This window comes from Lactuca sativa, chromosome 1 (genome assembly GCF_002870075.4).
Source record: "Lactuca sativa cultivar Salinas chromosome 1, Lsat_Salinas_v11, whole genome shotgun sequence".
Classification (NCBI taxonomy): Eukaryota; Viridiplantae; Streptophyta; class Magnoliopsida; order Asterales; family Asteraceae; genus Lactuca; species Lactuca sativa.
Genome location: NC_056623.2, coordinates 158039688 through 158049686, shown reverse-complemented (window position 1 = coordinate 158049686; position 9999 = coordinate 158039688). Strand labels below are relative to the sequence as shown.

General features: G+C 33.5%; 1 long non-coding RNA gene across 1 annotated transcript; it reads left to right on the top strand.

The window, feature by feature from the left end:
- The first annotated feature begins 541 nt into the window (after window positions 1–541).
- Window positions 542–3899, top strand: LOC111887134 (uncharacterized). Its single transcript, XR_002848684.3, has 3 exons — window positions 542–796; window positions 1618–1713; window positions 3384–3899. It is a non-coding gene; the product is annotated as an uncharacterized LOC111887134 (long non-coding RNA).
- Window positions 3900–9999: the final 6100 nt, after the last annotated feature.

The following is a 9999-nucleotide window of genomic DNA, read 5'->3' as shown; positions in this document are numbered from 1 at the left end:
TTGTTTTTACTATTATGCAATTGTTATGATACTGTGCATGACATCCTCCACCCCAGAACGTATTCCGCCGTTCTCGGTTTTGGGGTGTGACAAAACTGTGTTGCAAGGATTGGATTAGTGTTAGAATCCAATCCCTACAAAAACTAAATACCAACAAAAAATTTTAGAATGACATTTTCGACGAAACTGCCCTGCATACTGTTTCTGTAGTTAAAAATTTTGATTCTAAGGTTTTTGGACCAAACTTCCCCTGCATTCTGTTTTTAAACTTAAAAAAATTGATTTCAACGGTTTTGGACCAAACCGCCCCTGCATACTATTTTTACCATGGTCCAAGCCACCGTCGCTCTCCACCACCGATTGTCCCTACAGGTCAGTTGATGTCTCCGATTTTCTTCTTATTCTTCTTTCTTTCTCCTGTCTGTTCCGATTAAATAAAATTGGTTCGATTCTTCAAAAAAAATCTTGATCGGGTGTTTCTTCATTTTGCATAGCGTTTTGGATTTATAATCATCGTTAACCTTGATGCAAGGTCTGGGTTTTAAAGTATTAACAACGATTTTTTTAAACCCTAATTTGAGGTTTAACTTAGGGTCGGTTTGTATGTTGGAAAAAGAGCAAAAAATCCAACACGTATTGACATTAGATTACCATGGTTGCTTATTAAGTATAACATAATTTTATAATCCTGAATCTTTTTGCAGATGGAGATAGAATTGAATTAGATAAAGCGTTAAAGAGACCTTGCAGAATCACAACTAGAAATAGGGCAGTTGCTTCAGATAGATTTGTGAAGGTGTAAACCGAGATTTGAACCCAACTTTTTATTTTATTTTTTATTTCCCACCTGACTTATCTCCCTAATTGCAAGTTATCCCCTATATTTGTCTTCTTTTTGTTTGTTGTGTTTGTTGTCTCTGTATTATCAATCAAAGCGGAAACAAACGATATTCAACTGCCGTGACTCAAGCACGTAAATGTATGCGATTGGAAAATTGTTGGGTTATGGTCAATTCAACACCACAAATACGCATAAAGTTTTCCTAAACTGTAGATTGTCTGTATCATTTTTAGTCCTTTTTCTGGGAGTGTGATTGTTTCAGTTTTCTTTACAGCATAATAAATTACATTTTCATTCTCTTTATCCCATTTTATTCTTAAAAATATTTTCATGATGTCACAGATATGCTTATCAGCCTATTGATGTTTTGTTGTAAAGGTCCAACTTTAATGTTCATGTTATTAAATGACACGTGGAAAATCGGTATATTTGCTATTAGTAAGAATGTAATAGTAATCCATTGGTTTCTTAGTTTTATACTTATATTTTATTTTATTATCATCTTTTGCTATTTTATCACGTTTACGGTTACAATTTACAACAAATGACAACACTACAGTAGTCTCTTTTCTCTGGTACACAACCACACACTCGGTAAAAAATCTACCTTATTTTTTTAGATTGGTCAACTCAACTGTTGACTTTCAGTTGACAATGTACTTCATTGTTTGATATAAGTTTTCTGTTTGGTTAACACTTTTTATATATACAAGGTTACAACTAGATTATAATAAATATTATTATATTAATAATAATCCTATTTTTTTGTGTAGCAGGTGGGCCTGCCAACATGAGCTTGAAATCAAATATGCTTATGAACATGTTTGGGGGACTTGAAACTGGTGGCTTCACAATGCCAAACAATACAAATGGTAATTAAAATATTTACTTATATTTACTATCAAAACCATCCTTCATATCTCACAAGTTAAATTGGTAAGACTGTCATTAGAAAAATTTGAAGAAACTGAGGAAGCACACCATGTATTCGATAAAATGCATAGTTGAAATTTGGGTATTTGTAAAATGTTTTATCTATACAATTGAATCAATGGTAGAGATGTGTTTACTAAAAGTTCCTCCTATGTTTCTTTCATTTTCTGGTGGGATTTATTTTGAACGGAAACGTTATAAGTGTCCCTTAAATGTAGTTTATGACCGCCTTGAAGATCTTCTGAATGTGTTATGTTTAATTTTAACAGCTTTTGATCAAAGCAAACACAACAAATCACTAAATAGTGAGTTTAATAGTTTTTGTCCAAAATGCCCATACATATTGTTTTTTGTTAAAAAATAATAACTTTAACAGTTTCGACCAAAATGCTACTACATACTGTTCCTTATTTCTTTTGCCAAAATGCCACTGCATATTGTTTTTTTGATAAAAAAAATGATTTTAACACTTTTGACCAAATTGCCCCTACATATTGTTCTTTTGTTAAAATATAGTTATTTTAAGAGTTTTTGATGAAACTGTCCCTACATACTTCTGCTTTTTATTAAAAAATAATGATTTTAACATTATTTGTCCAAAATGATCCTATATAATTTTTTTGGGTACAAAATTAATGATTTTATAGTTTTTGACCAAACTGCCCCTCCATACAGTTTTTTTTTCTTCTATATCAATTGATCAATGTATTGGCACTTTTTGTTTAGTTTAATATTATTATAAGGTTTCATGGAAGTCGTTAATCTCGTTTTGATGTTACATGACCTTAATATTGAGATTCCCTTGTGGTTGGCACTAGACCTGACAATTCGTGTATTCGTGTCATGAAAACGTGTTACCCACGGATTTAACACAATACGATTATACGATGAGAAATAAGCTTTATCTCAATTTTCAAGATGTATTTCTGTCGTGTCGTGTCTCTCACAGATTCGTGTATTCGTGTATGAAATTGCCAGGTCTAGTTGGTAGCTGGATACCATAGATGTGACAACTAAATTAATATTAAACTAGATACCATAGATGTGACTATATATAATAAAAAAATAAATGAAAGTAAGTTGCTATTTGTTTTTCTAATAAGTCATTTTGAGTTGTATAAAAAACTGCTGAAAGTTTGGGCTCTGTTGATGCCAACATCCAATCTTATTTTTGATGGCGATGAGAGGCGAAAGAGATACACCACAGTTTTGTTTAAGGAAATCCATAAGAAAACTATCAAACTGAAGGTAATTCAGATTTATTTTTACTTATTTTTTTTACTTGCTTTGTGGAGATTGGGCTATTAGCCCACCACGTTGGAATTGCAATGTATTTTTTCGTCCAATAAAATCTTTTAACTTAATATTTTAATATGCGATTAATGTTCATTCAAAAGTTTTTGTTTTTTGATTTGTACTTCTTTTAAGAGGTTGGAATTGAAATTAATGCTTCTGCAAGCACAAACGAATGTTGAAATAAATGAAATCTAGAACTCAAATTTGTTTGTTCAAAGGTGAGGATGATACATAAATATGTAAAACTGAATTCTCCAATTTTTATAGACATTAATTAATGGTCTCTTTTATAACTTTTTTGAGTAACAAGCAGGAGATGTGGTGGGGTCGCCAATAAACACGACGGAGTGTGACTGTGGAATGAATGATTCCGATGTTGATATGGACAAAAAGAAACGAAGTGGCTTAGAGAAATCTTTTTTGTTGATAACCTCAGACCAATCAATCGACTATTGATTAATACGTAATCGATTGAACACTACTTGAAAATGACTCTTCTGCTCAGAAACGAAATGTTCCTGGAAATTCTTGCTCCCAGTGGACTATTTGTATCTATATGCATCAGGATCCCGATTCATGGATCTCTTGGTTCGAGAAAAAAAAATAAGAGTATCAAACCATCTCTTCTGACTCTTTTTCAAATTCGATAAATGTTGGTTGATCATATATTTCATTAGAGTTCCATGATTAAGAGTATCCTTTCCTATTTGATTCCTTTGAATTCCATATTTGAAGTTGCGACCGGATCTATTCATTAAAAAAATTGATTCAATACATTTCTTATGTACCTATGGGTGCTCTGATGGATTTGAATAAGATTTTGGATCAATCTATATTGATTGGCTGCCATAATAATTATGCTCCCACTCGTATAATAATTATTTTCTTATTAGCATAACACTTATGTTCCCACTAACTTTGACATGTACCCAGAAATCAGCTGGACTTCTATAAATCAATACTTTTGTTGACTTTCATTACCAAAATTCATATTTCTGATACGAGATGCTTCGATAAGAATTTATGTAGGCTTCTCAAACTCATACACCTTTCCTTAGATAGCTTACATGTGTGTCTTAACAATTTGAGAACTTACAACAATAAGTCTCAATTGTTTAGACCCTTTTCCATTTCCGAGAATTCGAACTATGAAGAGGGATGCCGTAATCATAATCCAATTTGAGAATGCAAATACCACAACTGCTATCTCCTTAAAATCTACTTAGTGAAAGCGTTTCTTCACAATCACTTTCATGAAGCAGAGAGAAACCTTATGAAACTTTGATTTTATGGTGTATGTGTTCCTATTCATGTGAATTTGTCAAACCATAATCATAAGACAAGGTTTGTGACAAATCCAAACTCATATGGACTGACTTATTTAATCTTAATTTCTTGCCACTTGGCAGCACAAGGGTCTACCATGTCTTCAACGTTGTTGAGCAAATCACCCTTACTAATCAATGAAACTTTCATTGATCCAGGTGCTTGCCTTATGCAAACAATTGAGAACTCATAGAACTCACATGCATGTTCAATTTTAACTGGAATGGGCACAGAAACAAAAATATGTCAACATGATAGGTTACAAACCTCAAGTCGTGTGCTAGTGATAAACAGTTGGTTTTATTCTTGATTAGTTCTTGAAACTAGTCAAGATCTTTAAGACTCCCACTGACTTCTTGACATATAATATTCTCTTGTCATTAACCATTCCTTGACAAACAAATATTCAAGAGTTAGTGCGGATTCTTATCAAGATAAACACTTCACACAATTGGTCTTAGTTGGTCTTTGTTTTATCCAAAACATCACAACTTACCAATTTCAAATGTACAAGAGTAAGAAAAATTTTACTCTACACTTGATGATGTGTTATAAACCTTCTTAAGATTATCTCACTTAAGGCACAATCTTGGAGTATGACTCTAAGAATTGATTTTGGAACGAAGTATGATTCATCTTCTTGATTTAACCATTTCAACAATTCATGATTCCTCTTCTTAGCCATACGAATGCACTAACATGTCCTTAGATGATCAATTGTGATATGGTTTCAAAATCATTAAGATGATCATAAAGCACGATACTCAAGTACTCTCCCATCCTTTCAGATTGGATAAACTTTTATCTTTCTGCCTAATTTGATTCTTCTTATTCATCCTGTTATACATTGAAACTTTTTCAATGATTCAGAATTATACTTAAACTTGTAAGCATAACCATATTTACTAAACTTTAGTAAATCATGACGAATAGGCTTATCGTTCTTTGTGGTGGACCTGACCAGCGCACAACCAAGTGTAGCTGATCCCCTAGTCCTTCACCTGACTCACATATACATGTGAACAAGGAATTAGTCTTAATTTTCCAAAGACGAAAATTCTCATTCATCATACAATACAAGTTGCATGATTCCAAGTTTTTGTCCAATTGAAACTTGGGTGATGAGAATCTTTCCTTATTTGGTAAATTATGACACTACCACAAATGATAATCAAATCCATTTTCAAATATTGCAAGAAACATACAAACATCAATTTTCACAAATGCCATTGCGAGGAAATATAAAATAATTTAAAATCAAAATTTTTCTTTATTTTATAAAATTGCGGAAGAACTTTTCCTTACAATGAAATTACGAAAGAAAATTATGTTCCAAACTATTTCTAAGCAATCTATCATAACTCTTAAGCAGCAGCTGAAAAATCAGATCATCGAACCATGTGATTGAAATCCATCATTGTGATCAGATTCATCATACTTTTCTTTTAAGTTTCCTCTCTTTTCTTCGATTCTTCAAAACATCAAAATGTAATTGCATTACATCATGTATTAAGAATCTTCAAATAGGCACTTAATAGAGTTAGATAGTGGACTTACCTGAAAGAGAGTCAAACATTTTGACTTTACCATCCTTGCAATCTTTCAGGTAAATATGGCAGTTTCGCAACCAGTGCCCCTTCTCTTGGCATTAGAAACAAGTGGACTCTTTGGCATTTGCACATGGAACTATCTCAGAACTGGATTTTTTCTTATGATCAAATCTTTTGACCATAACCAATTCCCTTCCCATAGGAGAAGGGATCTTTTATGGATTATCAATGCCATTACCTATGTCCATGGTAGCTTGGGAAGTAGATCTTCCAATTAAATTTGCTTGACTAGTGCGCCAAATCATTGCTGATTCAGCAGCAATTAGCATATAGGAAAGATCAATAAGGGCCATGTCGTGAACTTTCATATAGTAGTGTTTATCAAACTTACTATATGACTCGGGAAGTGACTAAAGAACCCAGTCAATAGCCAACTTCCTCAATACTTCGACACCCAACTCTCCCATCCTGTCTATATGTGACTTCATCTCCAAGACATGAGTGCACACAGACTTTCTAGCTTTGTGTTTGCTCGCCAATAGGACTTGAGTGACCTTGAACTTGTGGGTTTAGGAGAATTATTGGAGGAGGTGAAGGAAGTGAAGCATGATTTCCAGTCCCATTAATACAAGATAAAGGGATTAATCTTTCACCTTGATCGCCATGTGGGATATCATCTTCATTAGGAAAGCTTTTTCCAAAAGGAAAATGAAGACCATAGTTGTCAGAACTAGACATCTATGAGGGAGAAATTCAAGTTAGTTGATTTCAGTCCTTAATATAACACCCAAATGAAATATTAAGGCTTGGACCAAACACAATATTCTACAATCCAAAAGAGGGATGCCGTAATCCAATTGTAGAATATTTGAAGGTAGGTAAATGATGATTTACCAATTTCCACCATGAAAAATGAAATTGATCATTAAGTTTTAATTGCATTAAAACTCCTAGATCCTTTGAGATTCATTGAACTTTTCAATCGCACGTTTAAATCTCGATTGTGCCCTTCAAGTTTATGACTGGGATGTCGAGGATCGCAAACAAGGTGTGAATAACCATGCAAATTAGCTTGGCACACCCAATGTTTCAAATCACCTAATCAATGTGCCGGTTAACTACACACGCTCTATTGATCTATGATTAACATGAAGCTACTCTTTGCCATGCACTGTTGCTGTGTGTTAAACTAACTAGTTTTAACCTACTTTTTATTTATGAATTTGACACACAAAAGGCAGTGGACCTGTCAATTGATAATATAAATTAGCAAGTAGGGTATCGAACTTAGGGAACGAAAATTAGTCTAATTATTAGAATTATCTAAAACAATTAGTAACATAGAGGGGTTTTCTCTAGTTTTGCAAGACTAGAAACTTAACTAAAACTTAACTAATTAACTAATAGTTGAAAGCACATAAATATCAACTAAATTCAATGATTAAAAGGGTTTCTATTTAGGTTCAACTCATTTACTCCTATGGTTAATTTTTATGGTAATGTAATGGATTAATTGTTATTTGGCTACCGAGTAAGGTGATTAGATTCACAGTCGTTATTACCAATCCTTAGAAAATAGATTAATTTAAGCAGTGATCAAGTGTTTAAACTAATAAATTCCCTAGTTTAATTATTCGGGTTAAATAAGATTTGTAACTAGCTAATTAAATTGGTGATTCAATTAACCTCTTGATGATGGTGTATCACTCAAGCTCACACATTAATTTACCCATTCTCTAATTATTCCTAGTTTCATATTCATTATTCCTAGGCCTATAGCAATGTGTTCACAATAATTATACGAGATAAGAAATTAAGAGATGTCCATGCAACTTAATTACTTAGCAATTAACATAAAATAGTTATGGTTAATGCATAAGGGTCTTTAACAAGCTTATTTAACAAAATTCACCACATAACAATTAATCAAAATAGTAAATTAATCCATAAGAGAAATCTTGTCTACCCTAAACATAAACTAACAAAATCAGTTCATGATTATAGTTGATTAAAGCCTAAAAACGAATTCAAACATGCTAGACATAGTTCTATTCAAAGGTAAAGTGGAAAATTAAACCTAAGTTGCCTTATTCTTCTTATATTTGAGGATTAGGGTTCTTCTCACGTTCTTCTGATCTCCAGCAGTCTCCTTAGTCGCCAAGTAAGTTTTCCAAAAGCCAGAGAGAGTCAATTCGGATTTGTGGCTTCTATTTATAGATATCTCAAAACAGGGGCTACTCTTCGAGTAGACAACCGACTCGGCGAGCCCCCTTGAGGAATCCATATACGACAAGGACTCCACGTGTAGCTTCGCAAATCTTCGTGGGTACTCGTCAAGTAGACGTCCCTACTCGCCGAGTAGCTTCAGGATTTTAGCATTTTTCTTCTTTCTTCAGTTCCCAAGTCTTTCGATCGTATCTCCTGCTTCCTTTTGCTTCCGAGCTTCCCTTTTGGAATGAAAATACAATTTGAACATTATTAAGTACCTTTTGTCCATAATATGTAAATAATTAGCTAATAAATGATGAAAATCTATACTATATATATAGCTAAATATGCACAAATCAAAATACCCCACACTTGACTTTTGCTTACCCCCAAGCAAAATTGAATTTTAGCATACTAATATCAAATAAGACAATTCCAATCAAACCTAGCCATTATCTCAAGACCACAATGCATGCATTTGTGTCTAAAATTTTCCTAAGGACCCCCTTAGTTCTAAATACTCACAATCCTCATAAACACTTGCCCACTTCTTTCGAACCATGCTCAGTTTATGCATCCCTCCGAATCCATCCGCAGAAAACCTCCTAACCTCAAGGTATTTTTGGTTAAGCAACCTAAGCATACATAACTAGAAGATTACAAATTTTTTATACCAATATGGAGCTATTTTTAGAATTCTTCACTTCCTTGATAACTTGATGTTTTTTTCTTTGAATTCACCAACTTTTGATTTTTGGTACCTATAACTTTTGATCCTTCGGAATTTTGATCTTTTGATCTTCACTTTAATTGCTCCAAAATTCTTCAAACTTTTCTTCTAATTCTCTCTCTTTTTTTTAAACATGTATCTCACTTTTTTTTTCACTCGAAACCCTACATGCTTAAGCAGGGGCGCTCAACTTCAACCTTTATTGGTTAAAGATAATAGTTTTCTTGGATACATTTCAAGTACACGATGCTAAACGTTTTGCATCCCTCAAACTAAGCAAGGTTGTGTTTTTGTCCCATGATTTCACTAGAATAAAGGGGGGCCACAAATGCACTAGAACGTGTATAGGCTCAACTAAACATTTGGGTCTTCATGCAATCACCAAACATAATACTAGCATGATTCCTAGTTGCTTTTTTTACCAAATTTTCTAAATTAAGTCCTAGCAATTTTATGCAAAACTTTTAAAATTTAACTAGTGAAATAACCAACCCCTACCCCACACTTAAATTATGCAATGTCCCCATTGCATGCTGTGCATGAAAAACATAAAAGTAAAGAGAGAATTGGAACAAACTCCCCTGGGATAGTATTCGTGAGGTTGATTTCCTTCTATGAAAGCTCCATCTTTAATTGACTTTAAACATGGGAACAACTCATCCATGTCTTGGGTGTCAAATCTCATGTGGTACAGCTCCAAATATGCAGGAAAATAGTCTTGAAAAATCTCTGAGAACTAGCCTTTAAAGAATAAGAGTAAACCCATATCATATGTGGTCAAAATCCAAATTTTGATAGTGAAATAATGAGTGACTCTCCGAGTAAATACGGCTGCTTGTCCAACAGAAGGGCTTTTAGAAGATAAGTTGTAGTTTCGTAGGCGGACTCACCGAGCCCAAAATATGCACTCGGCGAATACATCGCTGAGTGATAAATATATCTTTTGCTTTTGAGTCCGCTTCTGCTGTAGTTGGGTATAATGATTTAGTGTCTTTCCTTCATTTTCCTTTAATAAGCAACACTCCTACACCCTCTTTGATAACGGACTCGACCTTAAACTCAAAAATTGCACATTTTCTGCTAGACTTGACCCTTACTCTAGCCTTGACAGTTGA